This window comes from Ictalurus furcatus, chromosome 13 (genome assembly GCF_023375685.1).
Source record: "Ictalurus furcatus strain D&B chromosome 13, Billie_1.0, whole genome shotgun sequence".
In the NCBI taxonomy this organism is placed as follows: Eukaryota; Metazoa; Chordata; class Actinopteri; order Siluriformes; family Ictaluridae; genus Ictalurus; species Ictalurus furcatus.
In genome coordinates this window covers 24,447,187-24,464,740 of record NC_071267.1, presented here as the reverse complement: position 1 = coordinate 24,464,740, position 17,554 = coordinate 24,447,187, and the positions used below count along the sequence as shown (strand labels likewise).

At 42.5% G+C, this 17,554-nt stretch overlaps 1 protein-coding gene across 1 annotated transcript in view; it reads left to right on the top strand.

Annotated features, from left to right (window-relative positions):
• The window catches only part of LOC128617149 (protoheme IX farnesyltransferase, mitochondrial), a 48,313-nt gene that overhangs the window by 12,804 nt on the left and 17,955 nt on the right, over positions 1 to 17,554 (top strand). The gene's annotated exons all lie outside the window — the stretch shown is intronic.

Here is a 17,554-nt window from a genome sequence, read left to right as displayed (position 1 = left end):
GGGATTTGGACCTCATTTTTATGGTCAATTGGACATCAAACTGGGGGGAAAAAAATGCATTTACAGTCCAATGTGGAGGAAGCACATGCTCTCCATCTCAAGATGTACCAAAATAATAAATTCAATCATCATTTCAACTCTTATCGAACACCCATATATCTCTTCCAACTTCTTTTCAGATCATATTAGTGATTTATCTAACTTCGTGAAATGATCGTTCGAGTGTTACCACTGGATCAGGTCATCCAACAGCATCAAATAAAAAAGTAAACTAGATTTGGTGACTTCCGCCTGAGGCTTTGAGATTCTCCCTCTAAAACTTTTTTAGTCATTGAAACTCTTGGCACTTTTACTAAGAATCGCATAGTTCACTTTTTATAACTGTAATAAGTATAAACTTTAAAATGTACTATAGTAATGCATTTCTATGTTTTGTTTATTACTGATAAGTGGAGGGGGGGGGCGGGGGGGGTAAGTTTTGAATCTGTGACAACTAAACCTAGATTAGCGCTCCTGAGAACACGTCATTTTTGAGGTTTGTTTGAAGTCCTAATTGAGAACGAAGAGTAAATGGGAGCGGCGTGTTATTGTTTTGCATGTCAGTCATTTGTTATAAGACCAGCACGCACATCACTGACAAATATCAAATTAAATAAATATTGAAATATACTCGCTATATATATATATATGTGTGTGTGTGTATGTATATATGTTATATATATATATAAAACAAAGTGATAGTTTACATGTAAAGTCCCAGTAAGTCTGAGCTGTCAACTGCAGACTCTATCTAACAACTGGACTGGGATCTTGGTTTACAAGGCTTTTAATTAGCTCTGCTTTATTCGGCGTAGATGGCCTCCTCTAGGCTTGTGGAGCTCCAGACTAATAGGCCGTGCGTGATGTTTGAGGTCATTCAATCTAGACGTATAGGTTTTGACGATGGCTTTCTTTTGGTTGGCAAGTAGCATTTGCAGCGAAGCATCACTCCACACATGGGGGATTAGACACGGACCTTGTTTGCTCCTTTATCTCGGTCCTTCGGTTACTGCTTCATGTGAACACACACTCGGATCTAATGCGACCAGCGAAACCTGCCGTCTCCGGGGAGAAGTTAGAGAGTTTTATGTTGAAATTAAATCTCTCAGATGGTGTTTTCATTTTCACAAGCACATTAAAATGCGTAGTGTATCGTAACATGGAAATATCGGGGGTGTTTGTTTATTTATTTAAGTCATTAAAGTGCCAGGATTTAAAAAAAAAAAAGGACATACTTAGTTCTTGCCTTGCAGCTAGTATGCATTTTAGACTTGCTTACAGTGCATGCGGCTAAGAGTTGTTTTTGTTCCTTTTTGTTTTGGCAGAGAGGGCAATTTTCTTTTAGCTTAATTACATACACAGAGGCTCGGCACTCGTCGAGCGACACCCCATCACCTGCCGCAAAGCGACACACACGCTTTGATGTGTGCCTAGCTGTCCTGACACATCCACCGTGCTCACCTAGACAGCTCTTTACCTGGGCATAGGCTAAATGACCACACCTTACTCACTGTGTGCCTTGTTTTCACATGTGCAAAGAGGAAAATAAAAGACAAGGTAGAAGAAGACCGCTTTGATGTGGTGCCAACTTTTTTTTTCATTTTTTTTTTTTAACCCACCTCTTGTTTGCCGCAGCTCTGGTGCGGTTTGAATGATCAAAGACGGTTCGCCTCAGTTGAGGAACGCTAAAGCAAACTGAGTTAAGCAAAGGTGGATCGTGATACATGGTACCTCATTTGGATCTATTTCAGACTTAGACACTGCCTTTTGGATTGTTGGGATGAGTATTGCAGTTTATAGAATGAGTGAGTACAAAATTAACTCGAGCAGCTATGTGTCTTGCTCAAGCACCCAACGGTGGTTCACTGGAAGTATTGGGGTTGACCTTTTGTCAATGCTACTACCCCCCTGTCAAGAGGGAATTTTCCCCATGGCCAGGCCTGAACGAGGCCTAGAAGGATCCACTGATATGTGGTACCATCCTATTTGATCCTATTTGTTTCCCAACCTTTTTTCAGTCACGGCACCCTTTGATAATTTAAAAAAAAAAATTATGGCACCCTGAACAAACACTAATGCTAGACAGCGTTAAGCGTGGTTTATACTCGACGCGTCCGCAATAGCGCGAGGGAGCGCGCGGCCAAAACGACGTCATCACGGAGTGGGCAATCGAGCGCGTTGAGTGCACGAGGCCTCCGATAACCAATGACTTCGAGGAGACTCTTGCTGAAAGGTCCGGTTCTACATGCATCTCTGTGATCCATCCATGCTGGACCATTGAGAGAGCCAGATGGCACAAAATTCATGGAAAAGTTTTTTTTTTTTTTTTAAATAGTGATTTGGATTTGCTTGGAACATAATGTTGAAAGAATAAAGCCAAAGCTCAAAGTTTTTTTTGGGGTGCACCATGTTTTCATTCATCAGTATCTTCACAAATAAACACAGTCACTACACTACACCGTCAGACAGTGATCTACAAAGAGACGTTTGCATTGATGGGCGGCCATACAGAGTGATCATTCTGTAACATCATTCTTTTGGCTGTATACATAGAGACATTTACATTGATGGGCGAACGTAATCACATATTAATAACAATAAATAGTACGTCTTTTTAATGAAAGCAAAGGTCCATGATTAATAAAAATCTTCAGTATAAACGCCTCGTCCGTTTGCACACCGGGTGGGAAACACTGGTCTAAACCATGGTCCAAGGTTTGGACATTATATACAACAGAAATATACCCCCTGAGTGCTGCTAAATGCATTGCTGACCTCTGGCTTGAGAACAGTATCCACGTTGCCCCCTCCCATGTGTACTCCATTACGTGAAGAGTTTGCCGTTAGTGAGTACTCAGGAGTTCTGGGTGAGTCACTGGTGTGACAGCCAGCTAAGTAATTGGTGCTTCCTTGGCGTGTGTCTTGACCGTTAAGGGTGCTGAAATACTAACTGCTAATCAGTCACGGTATCCCACGAGTCACGTTAGCGTGTGTGCATTCATTGTCATCACTCAACATGAAAAGCACAGACCCGTACGTTCATGCCTGCTGAGGAGGCCTAAACTGCTCTAACACCCTTAGGGAATGGGCTGGAACCACACAGCAATGTTGTGGGTTGTTTTTGTTTTTTTTAAGTGGAACCCTGTTTAGAAATAACCAACGATGGCGTAAGAGCCCACAGCCACTGAATGATGGCGTGTCTGCGTCTCTGACATTTCCCCATGCTTGAGAAAGTAGGGAAGAAGTGGAGTTTATGAAGAACCGTTTCTGTTCATGCACTGTTTTTTGTGTTTTTTTTTTTAACTATGAACTTGCCAGCTGGAGCTAAAGCCTTTTACTACTTCGTATAAGTACGGTTTTGGTTCTGTGCAGTCGCTCTGGTATGCACACAACCTTCCTGCAACTCCAAGTATTACATGTCACTCCCCATTGATTAATTGTCTTGGCAAAAGTGAACCGTTTGCCAAGAAGGATACCAGTGCAAATATTCTCATGGGGCATCTTTCCATCCAAATTTCCAAATAAGTCGGCTAAGAAAATAAGGATTTTTAGATTTCCGTTAACTGCTCTTATGAAATATTGAAAGGAGCAATCGAGGAAACATCATTTCTCATACATCTGTAGCAAAGCGTATTCCATGTAGTACATTAAAGGGTTCTCTGGCTTGTACTTTTGGGGGAACCTCTAAAGAACACAACATGGACTACATAAGAAAAAAAAAATGACATTACTCATGTAGATTGTCAAAATAGTCTACCAGGATAGTTACCATAGGTGAAGTACACTTGAGGTGGGGGGGTTAAATCTAGAACCTTTTGAATGTTCTGCATAACAAGATCTGTAAAACGAGAATGTGTGCGTATCACAACGGCCTTTGACTTCTATCATAAGCATGCTTTCACATATGCAGAATTTTGTCCCTTTGAATTAATGGTGCATTCTTCTCCTCGGTGCGGTGCTTTACGCAGGTGATAACGAAACCTGTCATACCCAAGTGCAGATCAAAACAACCATTCCTAAAGTGCCTGAGCAAGGTGGTCTTGGTCTGGTTCCAGTCGAACTCCGGTGTAGTTCAGCAGGAAGTGAACCAACCATGACGTGTAGTTTAGTTTGCAGGTGACCCCCTTTTTTTTTTTTTTTTTATTTTAAGCTCCCAACTGCTAATCTTGCCTGTGAGGTGTAATCCGAGCCAAAGGACAGAGTGAGTTCATTTTCACACCGTCAGGGAAAGTTTATTTGCTTTTGGTTCACTTAGCTATGTGCAGTGTGAAACCAACCCCAAATCCAAAAGTATCAATTATACTCATATTCAGACTTGACAAGGTATGAAAGCGACCCAATTGTTTACCGTATAATCTGGATTTTTGAATCCCAGGGATTCCATAGCCGTCCTTGGCTGGGAGTTGAAATGAACATAACCGGCTCTGCTGTCTTGGTCGGAGGGATGGCCTTCCTCTTCGCCTTGCCAAGCTAAGCAACGCTAACGATTAGCCGGTCTCTGTTAGGTCATGTCTACCGAACAGTGCCGCGACAGTCCTCTACCAGGCATGTTCAACTGATATTGTGCGAGTGCAGCAGGCTTCTCATGTCTCAGAGGACACATGTCATCACCCTTTCCATTTGGTAGCTGGCATACGATAGGGCAGGCTGGAATTGGTTCCCAAAAAAAGTCTTAAATGTCATGCAAAGCCTGAACAGCATTTTTTGCTGTGTCATGAGTTGTCTTCTGTTTATAAAGCATCAGCTTTTCCAGCTCAGTAATTTGTTCCCTACAAATTCCTAGCATTTACATAAATTAGAGATGGTTGGAAACTCCACTATTGCTTGCCCCTGCACATCAAGACTGCCATTCACTCTGGACAACCAAAGCACCACTGCCTACATGACTCGCTTCTTCTTCTTCATCTTTCCCTCTTTGATCCTTCTTCCGTCCCGAGCCGTTTGTACGAATCGCCTTCTACAACCTGAGGCACAACTACAGTCTTTCATGCAGTGTTTGCTTGCGCTAACACAGCTGTGGGATGAAGCAAGTCGCTACTGAGTGAACTTGTCAACGCAGGTGAAGGTGTAGTCGTACACCAGAATGCAATGCGACTGCGGGTTCTCCCAAGTTCGCTAGTCACTGGGGTTATGAACGCTTCACTAATGACATGGAAGCATTATGTCAGTGACAGCCTGTCTTCTCATGCAGGTGTTGCAAACAAGTCGAAATTCTTCCAATGTTGTCTTTCTTCCTGTGCTAATATTGACAAACTATTCAGTATTTGCGCCGTAATGAATGTGCATGTGCCGAAACATCTCAGTGTTCACTATTCACAGTATACGCATGATGGACATTTCCTGTGTTGTTCCAGGCTGCCTAAGTATACCATTTTTTATTTTTATTTAAAAATGTTTCGATAAAGGGTGATATGAAATTATAATGGGCGGCTGTGGATCAGGTAGTAGAGCGGATTGTACGCTAATCGTCGGGTTGGCGGTTCGATTCCCGGCCCACATGACTCATACGGAAGTGTCCTTGGGCGAGACACTGAACCCCAAGTTGCTCCCGATGGCAAGTTAGCGCCTTGCATGGCAGCTCTGCTACCATTGGTGTGTGTGAATGGGTGAATGAGACGCAGTGTAAAGCACTTTGGTAAAAAGCACTATATAAGTGCAGACTATTTACCATCATGTCAGTACGGAGCCTTATAGATAATGTAATTCTTATGCTAATATGGTTAACATTCGGACATGAGCATCACATACTTTCTAAGACTGCTGGTCTCAACTTACGACCAAAGAATTTGTCTGCGGCAGAAAATTGTATAGGGTACACCCAGTTTAATCTCTTAGCCTATGCAACCCCTGGTGTACATTGTTGCATCAGCAGTCTTGTTTAGCTATGCTCGATTAGGAGGAAAAAAAAAGATTTCCCAAAAATTCTTTAGCTCTAAATGAATCATCCCATTACTCATCTGTATTCCCACATTCATGGTTTAAATTGGCACATTTCCAGCTGAAAAATGGAACTTGTCTGGAAATTCCCTAGTGAGATAAGATGCAACCCCACCTTTAGCATGTGAGACTCAAGAAGCGCTTGGAGCCATTATAATGCAAATATGAAAGCCTGCCACGGAGAAGAAGCATATCAAATCGCTCTTTGAATTGATTTATAGTGCTGCATAATTCCTGTTTTGTTTAATGATTAGAAGGTACTGCTTGCCTCGACGCCTTGCCGTTAATTGAATACCGAAGCCTGATTTCCATTATTTGGAAGAAACATGCTCTATGTTGATGCTTGTCATTCTGACACGCGTTTGATTATAGACAGCGGTTCAAGTCCCTGTAGTGCTGTCTCTTAAGAATCGTAAGTTTGTTTTAACCATGGTAGTCTGCTGAGAAGAGACTTGATGAGAACACACCCTTTGGCATTTTGTCTTTTTCTTGTTTCCTGGTGCATTGACACCTGGAGTATTTTTCCTCTGGGGTTTCAAACAGCTAGAGAAACAGACGTCTGGCGTCCCATGTGAATTGTACGTGATGACGAGCATCTCTTACTTGATCTCGCTCGTCATAGACGGGCGGACTTGTAGTCGCCCCCATGTCACTCCCGTGCACTTTTAAAAATCCATATTTGCATGCATTCAGAAAGATAACATTTTAGGGCATATGCAAGAATTGTATTCCTGGCCTTAACCTCTTTTATATTATGATGACGGTCATTATGACTGAAAATGCATTGTCGACAGCTTGCATTGCGATTTGTATTCATTGTTTTCAGCGATTGTCGAGTGAATTTAATAAATCAGCCGAGCTATCGTGTTGCCGGAGTTAACTTGATGAAACGGCGTCACCCCTGTACCAAAACTAGCTCCAACATTGTAAATGTACATTATTACATGTTTAGAGTGCGTGACAACTTAATGATTTTATGTTTAAGACCTTGGTGCTTTGCTGAAAATCGGCCAACGGGTTGGAGCAGCTTTAACGACTTTTATTCTTATTTCCTTTGCTTCTCTGACGCTGCATTGAGTTGTGATCCAAATCTAAACATGATTTGCAAGTAGGCCTACACTGTTCTTTTTGCCTCCTGCAGAGAACCTCTACATCTTGGACACATCCCAGTTTAAAGCTCATCCCCGTCTGACAGCTCACCTAGGGTGAGTCTAGGGTCTATGGGACCACTATGAGTTCTCAGCGGTCTACTTCTGATTCTGGAAGGCCCATCATTCGAAACTAGATGACCCACTTCCCCAAGTCTCACAGAGCAGTCTTTTCTCTCCTAAGCCATGAAAGTGGGCTGTTCTTCGTCCTTTCCCCAGTGCCACGCACAGCGATATGCTTTTAAATGGTATGAAAATTCCATGGCCATGGCAACGAGGCTCTGCAGGACATTATTGTAGCTGTTGTAGTTGTCGCGCTTGCGATCAATTTTCCATCCCCGTCCTTGTTTTAACCCAATTTAAGATTCTTTCCCTCCATTAGAGATCAGACATTAAATTAAACGCTGCCTAAAATGTTCTACTTTTCTCCCCCCAAAAATGACTGGTGTTATTTGCTGAGTGCATCCTTAATCATTTACGGAGGCTTTATCTCCATGGATAAGCGTGTTAGTTCCACTTAGACTGCTTAGCTGACTCTTTGGAAGTGTGATGGTTGCCATGTAACAGGTGCGTACTTCCAAAACAAATGAGCCATCCTTATTCTAAGCTACAGTTGGGGTAAAGAGTAGACCTTTTGCCTGGGTTGTTTTCAGAGAACTGCCTTTACAATTGTTGCTTCGGATTCTTAATGCAGTTCTAGATGGCATTAAAAGACGGGTCTCCTCTAATCACATCACCGTGGAACAGGATCCTGCATGGTGGGTGATGTTCATAGAGTTTGGATACAAATTAATATTTAACCAGATGGGGCTGTTTAATAATTCATTTCCTGTAAGACTTTGGTGGCAAGAATCCTCTCGGTGGCAATCTATGTCAAACTTGACATGATGGCATATTACGCCGCTAGCGCCACGTGGGTCCCCACACTCTGTCTAATAATCTGCAAATGAATCCTTGCTGTATATGATGTGAATTTCTGTCTGCAAGAGAGATTTTGAACTTGGCTGGTCAGCTTTTAAGTTATGGTATCCGCCGGCACCGGTACATTTCGGCTCGATTTGTTTTTGAACGAGTCAAGGTTAAAGTCGGGGACGGCGTCTTTGACCTTTCTTCCTTTTATCATATTGAAAAGAAGCCTGCATTTACAGTCGCCGGGGGAACAATACTGTCTGTACAGTATGTCCCTATTCTTCAGGAATAACACTGTTCTGCTCGAAACGTGTGCATGAATAAAATATCAACTATATTCCTAACATGTGCAGCGATGTAGATTTGCTCGTGGCAGCACTGCCTCGGCGGGGGCAAATCTGAGAAGACGTAATTATAGCGTGGATCACGTCCGGGCAATATCACAGCCATTGCTCATGTATATTGCAGTCCCAGAACATTTTCCTGATTAAAATTGTTAGTCTTTTGCATGCCAGGGTCACAAAAAGGTCATCTGCTGGTAAATGAATGCACCGTTGCGCCTATATATGCAACTGGCTTTCTGTCGAATAACGCGACCCGAGGTCCCTTTTTGGACGTTTGTATTCGGAAAAAAAAAAAAATTGGATACTACTGTTTGACATCTGCTTAAATGATTGGTCAAACATGAGAACCCTGAGGCTGAATTAATAATGGTTTGAAATAATAGTTTGTTTCTTTGACTTGTGGCTGATTGTGGTCTTTATTATCCTAACCCCGTTTGGTCAGCCTTAGGCTACCTCATATTTCACAATAAGTTCTCCCCACAGTTCTCCGGGCTCTTGGAGCACATGTTGGCTTCCAACCGAAGAACCTGTTTTGCTGTATGAGTTTGTGGTTTCGAAAATCGCTTGTAGTCTGTCTTGTTTGCATCTCTTGAAATTTTCCACTCAATTTGTGTCATCGGCACTCGGCAAACCAGACAAAAGACATGCGCCTCTAATCCTTTTCTCTCGGACTCCAAGGTCGAAGGCGTGCGCCGTTTCTTTTCACGATCAAAGTTGTTTGCCTGCAAGGATTGCGCATTTGCATCAGAGGTGTCTCTTTGCTCTCATCACTAGGGCTTTGTTTACCCAGACCACTCCCAGAGAGAGAGATTTGTCACAGAGGAAGTGTAGCACATCACTACCTTGTTTGATGTTTGTGAAGAACAGAGAATTCAGGGCTAAAGATGAAGGGCCAGAATTTCATAGATCTAAAGAGCCTTGAAAATATTGGTAGGATTCCTGAATGGTCCTGTAAAGATTTATCATCTGTGCCTTTGGAAGCTTTTAAACAAGTCATGTGATCAGATGCACATGAAGTTTAATCTTGTATCTTCCAAGCAGCCCATCAGTACTTTCAGCTCTTCACTAGAACCAAAGAAGAGCCTAAGATTAACGTTGGCGCATCTTCAAAATGATGCCGCCTTGGCATATGATTACTAGTTGTCAGATAATCCTTGCAACAGGTTGTTGCCCATCATATTTTTATTCCATTGGCTGTTTCCACATGTTCCCTGGGGGAACTGCTAGATGTTCTGGTTTTGAAGGTAGGTAACTCTCAATGCAAAATCAGGATTAAACCTGGATGAACCCTCAATGCAGATAAAGGATGATCCCTTAATGCAGAATGGTATGTACCCATTTCCTTTGATGTGCTGAAACATTTTTGAATAGTATCAGGTGTTGTGTGTTTGTGTGTGTACACTGCTGTTTGATTAAGCTGGAGTTGGAGACAGGCTCTGACAGCAGTAGAGCAACACGCTTTTGCCTTTCATGACCACCTGGATGAATCCATTCCACATCCCTGAGGCTGAAGATAGTGGGCTTTGGTGTACACATCCTTCTAGAGAGTATATGGTGGGTTTTTCCGTCATTTTTTCCCGTTTCTCTGAATCTTCAATATTTTTTGAGACAGTTATAAAAGAAATATTCAAATTTTACGTTGTCAGCCTTAGTTTGCTGTTACTTTTGTTCCTCTGATCAAGGGTACCTCTTGACCGTATTCTGTCTCTTGAGGCCAGGTAAACATGCACCCAGCAACCCCCTCACCAAATTGGAAGCCAAGTTCTTTGTTCAGTTTCTTGGCACATTGTGCAAGGATCAGGCAGTGCCATAAAAAAAAAAGCCCTGTGATCTGATCTACAAAGGGGATGTGTTGCACACCAACAGTGGAGCTCAACGTGAGCAGATTTCTGTGATAACCCAGTTTTCTCATTGTTAACAGTGCAGGATTATTATACAGTGAGGATTTCATTTGACGGATTAATATAAAAACAACAACAGTGGACATGCCTGAAGTTTGTGCCTGTATTCCAGAGATTTGCATAGATGAGGTCTGAAATGCTTGGCATCAAAGAACTTTAGATTAACCTGGGGGATTCAGTTACGTGGGTTTACCTTCTTCTGTCGTTCTTTTTCTTTCTTTTTTTTTTTTTTTTAAATATTGCAAGGTTATGGAAATGAAGGTATCTCCTTCTCTCTTCCATGACACTAGGCATGCTTTGGTAGGTTTTCACAGGGATTTGCACGTTGACTTAAATATATGAGTAGTTTATTCAGAGCAGACATTAGGAGGCTATGAATAGTGTGGATTCCAGCCTTTCCTCCCCAACGTGAGTCGGTTAAAGGTAGATGTTTACCGAGCCTCCTTTTGTGTATCACCCTCCCTCCATCTCCTGATGGAGGTGACACTCAATGGCAATAGGAACCACACTATTTACTCCTGAGATGCGTGGCTAATTAACAAAAGCAGCTCTGTTAGCACCATGCCTGCAAGCTAGCGCTGAATGTTAATTTTAACCCACTGGAGCTGTTTGTGGTCAGGGCCATTACCGGTGAAAAATGAAATGGCGTTTCACCATCAGCAAGAATGTCCTGAAGGCCTAGAGCTACACGGGTCAAGCTAGGCCCAGGTCCTCAGAAGCAATTCCTCGTTGGATTATCTTGTTTGAAGAAAGCTGGGCATTTTTGCCGGACTGTTCTTAATCTCAAAAATTCTCAGCATTTTCCGAGCTTGGCGTGGATAATTCGGACCGCTTTTTTTTTTTTTTTTTTTTTTTTTTTTTAAGAAACTTAAGGTTCTAGGAAGCTTTCACATCCCCATAGGCATCCATCTTCTTGGCATTGCTCTTTCTTTATCAGAAATGCTCTTTAAGATTTTTTTTTTATTATTATTGCTTCGATACATATCGCGTAACTTTTAAGATTAAGGTTTCCAGTACCTCTTCTCCATCCCGTAATGTTCTCCCCTAAATCATCGTGTCGATTTTCACCTATGTTTCTCTGATATGATACTAATGTAGTACGCCTCTGTTTATGGAGACCATTTCAGACATTTAAGCATGTTCTTGTCCAGCCTGAAATGAGGTGAAACATTCTGGTACGTCTTTTAAAAGCATTCTTTTGCAAGACCTTGGTCTGTGCACTAATAGCAACTCTCGCCTGAAAGTCTAGGCACAGCTCTAGCACTACACTTAAGGGCCAAGTTGTTTTGTGAGTCTTCCTGAAGCTAAATGGGTGGGGGGGGAAGCATTGCTCAGCCTTTGGGCTTTTCCCAAACGGTGTTCGCAAGCTGTTAGAAGTTTCATAAGTGAATTTTTTTAGGTTAGTTATTTTAAACTTTGCCCGTCAGACTGATTACGTTATGTTTTCACAGCAGAGTTTTGGATTCGTTTAGGAGTGCTTGTCCAAACCATATTCCGTTCTTTTTGAGTAACTAGTTTCTGTAATTATTATTATTATTATTGTTTTTGTTATTATTATTTACATTTTCGTTAAGCATGTTTAAGATTAATCACATTACGATGTACTTACCAGCTGTGTTTCCTCTCTCACACTCCGTTTGTGTGTTTGTGTTGGTTGAGGTTTTAGTCCCAGATTGTCTAGCCTGTGTGCAGGTGGTCATGAAGAATGGTATCAGTAAAGTCCCACTTATTCCTCCCTCCAGACAGGCTTCCGCTTCCGACACCTTTTATTTTATTTTGTTTTATTTGATTTTTTTTTTTTTTTTTAAACCTACATAAATCTACATGGTTTTTAAAATGATGAATGCAGTAGATGAAATGTAGTATTTCTCGAACATCTTTCCTCTGACACTAGACACTTCAGAAAACGCTAAATAAATGTCTTAACACAGAAACTTCATATCAAGTTACACACTTTAAAAAAATAATAATAATAATTTGTTTATATGAGGCATCCACCATACAGTACCCTGTGTAAGTTGTTTAATGATAACGCGTTAGAATGACCTGCGATCTGCCTCGTAGCCAGAACTAGTCAGCTGCTGATCTAGAAAATGAATCAACACCTCCAGACCAATCAGGATCAAGAATTCTGTGTGCAGTGCTGTGGTGTAAAATAGTTGAACCAGTCTATTTGGAGCTGCTTTTCTCTTTCAGGTCAGTGTAGAGCTGCTTATAACGAATCAGTGTTTAGGGACTTAAACTTATGTTTCACAGTCACGATTATGGACCAAGCTGGAGACGGGTCATTTCAAGCTTCTCAGATTACGCCCTTTAAGTATTTCCCATTAGACGACGCGATTCTCTGTAATCGTTGTTTTATTTCATTTAAACCGACAACAGTAAAGCCTTTTCTTATGCGTCTCGCTGTTTACTGTCCCCACCCGCTTGTTTGATGGACGTCTAAAATCCTAGAGGATTAAGATTAATAAAAGATTCTGAAAGTTCTGGGTTTTCACTGGGCTCCCAGAAATAGTTCCGATGAAGCATTACGAGCTCTTAATGCCATGAAACCATCAGCTGTGATCGTTTATTTGCTAATATTTATAGCAGTTTTGTTTCTCTGATTAATTCTGGAAAGAAAGAAAGAAGTAACGCCATGATACTGCTGTAATTTTCTCCGTGGTTACTGTGTACCGACCGTGACAGCCTTAGCCTAGAGGTCTCAGACTTTCTTTGCCATCCTGGAATGGTGTAGTTACCGATTTAATGTGTGTGAGCGACAGGAGGATCATCTCTTTTGTAACTGGGTGTGACTCGGCCGAACGGCGCTGAACCGTCATCGACTTGGCAGGTCAGGAAGTAACCTTTAGAAAAGCAACCCAATAGTTTAACAGATTAACATGAAGCGTTAGTGAAACGCCACAGTGTCCATGATGTTTCTTTGTGTATCTGTAGCCGGACGGATACACAATGTAAACTTGATATGGCTCAACACTGGGTCTTGACCTTGTCATATACCTGTCTGGAGCTATACATTTTCCAGGCTTGCTTCTCCCGCCCCCCCCACACCCCACCCTACTCCGCTGCTCCTGTGTTCTTCAGAAGTCACACTCCTCCCTCACTTATTGGGATTAAAAGATGATGGAGTCAGGGGCAGCCGTATCCTGTGTAGGAAGCGGAAGCATTTTGTTAGCAGCGTGTCCTTTGTTGTGGAAATGCGGGTGGCAGTGATTGATGGCGGCCGTGCCTTTGTGCGCCGTAGAACAGCTGCTCTTACCAAGAACTTCCCAGAGCTGAGTAGAAGTGCACAGACGATTTGGATGATCAAAAACAGTAGTTTGGAAAATCATTACGGTAATGCATCCAGCCAAATTGTTTTCAGGGCTTGTTTTTATTGCATCCGAGGCTTATGGGTCTCATGTGCCGTCGAGCCCTGCCCTCCATTTTCCTCGTAGTTCTTCATCTCACCTGTTCACTGATTCTTTGCCACGGTAGATGGCGTTATGAAAATTTCGCAGATCAAAGCTAATGGTTCTGGGTGCTACCACTGCTCATTTCGACTGCGTTTGAAGCCTTTTAGTGTATACACAACTGGCATATTATATATATATAATACACACACACAACTTATTTAATCAGGTGAAACTTTTTGGAATCGGTCTTCTCAGGAATCGTCATTAGAGGTGCATTACAACTGGAAGTGTTCAGTCTCCTGCAAGTCTGAAAGCTGTTAACTTTTTTTATTTATTATTATTTTTGGTTCCTTTGGCCGTGTGTTTATTTAAGGTCTTTGACGCCGGGTGTGAGTTTAGTCATTTGAAAGAATGTAATACGGAAGGTTTATTCGTTCTACCTTGCTTTGTTTATATATATTTATTTCTATTTTTGTTGACGTATTGAAGTATTCCCCATGCTGCTTCTCATCCATGCTTTCACGGCTGCTGTCCTTTCACTGGCGTTTGTCTTGCTCTATTTCTAGCCATCAGGTCATCCCCTCATCTCGGCCTGTCTGTATCCCGCGCCTGTTCTGACAGGAACCATTTTGCTCCTTTTTTTTTTTACGGGCAGATGGTTGACTGCTCACTCCGAGGACCCGGCAGCGGAGCTAACTGGCCGCGCTCGAGTGAGGGATGAGGAAAAATGAGCACGGGGGCTCTCCGAGGCCCAGCGCACGGAGCGAGGGAGAACACCGAATGACAGGAAACTCTTAACACGTCTTCGAGCTCTTCGAAAATTGCCCCAGCTCCATCTGTTGCCGCTCGTGCCTGTATTACTTAAAACATGGATTATTCATCTTGCAGTTTCACAGTTGTGCTTTTTTAAGTCCTCAAAGCTCAAAGCGGACGAAAGTCCTCTGCGTCACGTGCCTGCAGGTTAACGTGAGGTCCCCACTCGAGCAGGCCTCACGTCTTTAACCGGGCCCATACCTCATCCATTAGCACGCAGCTAATAATAGGGTCGGCGACCACAAGGTCTGAATTTCAGAAGCCTGTTATATGGATTTGAAAAACCACAATTAGAGCGTGCTGTATAATTGCTGGCTTAATGCTGGACAGGATGAAGGGGGGGGGGGGTGTCTCCCTCGTTTTATTCCACGCAGCCTTTTCTTTACTTCACGCGTGCCACTACGCTCAACCAGCGACAATTTTGCTGAAGATAATACACACACATCTGTAATGCTGCTGATGCTTTGAGCTTGCCTTGCACACTTTTTTTTTTCTTTCTTTTTAAAAAAAAAAAAAAAAAAAAAAAATCCCCTGTCGACTCAATCAACAACTACCCAGCCTGCTTTGTGGCAGACACCAACAGGGATTTGTCTTTGAAGATGTCTTTTCCTGCTATCTCCCGTCTTTGTCCTGTCTGCGGCGTGTTTGTGTATGTTATCAGTCGTCTGCTGTGCCAAGTACGCAGGTGGCCTAAAGACAGGACTGGATTGAATTGGGAGTCTGATTATGGAATGCAAACGTATGACAGGGTCTTGGACCTGAAGCACACGTTGTGGTTGTTCAGAAAAAGTGATATGATTTGCAGAAAAAGCAGAAGCATCTGACCCGTGTCCCAGCATGTCGTCAAAACGGCAGATAAAGAATGAAGGGGACAAAAGCAAGGTTGCACACTGAGAGTAGTGTGTGTAATATTTTGGAGTATGTGTAGGGAAAATGACTGGGGTAACGTGTTTATCGAAATCCCAATTGAGAAACGAGTCGAATAATAAAGTGGTTCCGTCAGCAGCCTCTCATACGTACACCGCACACACTGACAAACCCTTCGAGCATGCTGATCTGTAAATGGAGTGCGTGCTGATAAGAAAATCCAGACACCTTTAAACGATCCATAAGGAAGATGTCTAAAGGTACATGTTTGTATTTCACTTGAATTTTCATAACCACGACTGGACTTTCGACGTAAATTCGGTTGATTTGAACCTTTTACAAGATATTCATTTACTTTTACTTTTTTTCATTTACTGTTCTCAAAACAACCCAAGTTTTATATGGTTTCCCGGCGCTATCTTTAAAAGACCACACGCCGACTTCTCTCGAACCTTGCCGTCTTGCGTACATCTGGAAAATCCCAATATAATCTTAACTTCACCGGGTAAACACGCGTGCTTACTCATCACGTTCTCCTCATGGATGCTGAAATGAGACAGCTTTGCCTATTGAGCAAACAAGCGTCCGCTCAATACGCAGCTTCCAACTTCCATTCCCACCACTTTTTTACAAGCAGCCTGATTTCCGACCACATCCTTGTCGCCTACCCATAAGATTCATAATGGGAAGTGGGACCGCATATTTAGCTTATCCACTGAAACCCCGGGCATGAACTCGTCCAGTGTACACAGCCTTAATGGTTATCTGGAAGTGGTCCGGAATGTTCTCATTAAAAGCCAGCAGACTTATCAGAGTCGGTCACACATAACTGGAGCTTTCTCCCAGAAAAGAACTTGTCGTTTTAGCACAATGGATGTGTTTACCTTGAGAGTGAAAATAATGGTATCACCTAATTGGTGTCTGTGTTTTGTTTGAGAGAGACTTTATCACTGCGCTGATCAGTGGAATGGTGATTAATAGGGCTCTTGGGAAAGACCCTCGGTACACACATTACATGTACATGGCTCTCTTGTGGCACTTGAAGAACTCTGTTATACGCTGAGAATGTTTTGAAAATCCCTGTTTTAAAGGCTGGTTGAACAATGGTTGCTTATTAATTCTTTATAATTAACATTATATTCAAAGGGCATCCGAGATTTGTTTGGAAAAAATAATCACGTTGATTCTTTCATTGACATACCTGCTGATAGCGAGTCGTGCCAGTGGGGTTGTCTACCTAAAAAGAGTGCTACAGTGGAGCTTAAGTCCTTTATTCTGATCTCTACACTTTGCTCAAACAGATCAGTTTTCAAAGCTTCAACTTTCATGCTAATACCACCCTCAAAACCATCACGCCCGTCGTCTCTTGGATCGCTACCTGGCCGAGCCGAGTCTCCACGCTAACTCGGCACTTCATGTTTTCACGTGATGTCAAAGATGGCGTGTCAACCTGTGATGTCAGTGAGGCATACATCTACTAACTTTTCACTAGAATGATAAAAATACAGCACCAACCAACAAATTATCGGCAGAATCGCTAAGCACAGATATTTCATTATAAACATATTTAAAGTGTTTCATGGTGGAGGTTTCCTTTAATGCCCAGGCTCCAAACTGCAGTAACTGGGGTCTCCTGCACATTTCCTGCTCAAACACACCCACTTCAACTTAGGAAGGCGGTTAATAAGCTAATTACTTGAAACAGATGTGTTTATATAAATACAAATCTGCATTAGCAGGTTTGGGAATGTGTGCTATAAGCAATCCGTACAAAATGTGATGTTCCTTCAAGGATCAGTGATGTCATTCATTAATTCCATTTGCATCATCCGTACAGTGTTGGAGTTATGAGAGTTGTATTTGTTATACTACAAAGTGCCTGAGTACCTACAGTACCAGCAAACAATCTTGGTGGGAAAAGCAGATCACGGCTTAAACTGAGAGATGGCCCAAGTGATTTAAGCTGACATCCAGGTTAGGGATGACGAACAGCTTCCCTTCTCCCGTGCAAGTTTCCTAACCCCGTGAACCCCGCGGCAGCGGCGCTAAGCCTTCGGCTCCAGCTCAGACTGCCGTCGTCTATCATGTGTCGTCATCTTGAAACAGACGCTAATGTCGTCCTAACTGGAGCAAGTGCGGCAAAAACATCTGCAAATGTTGGAGCTGGAACCAGATCAAGAGGCACGGCTGAGAAAATGGGA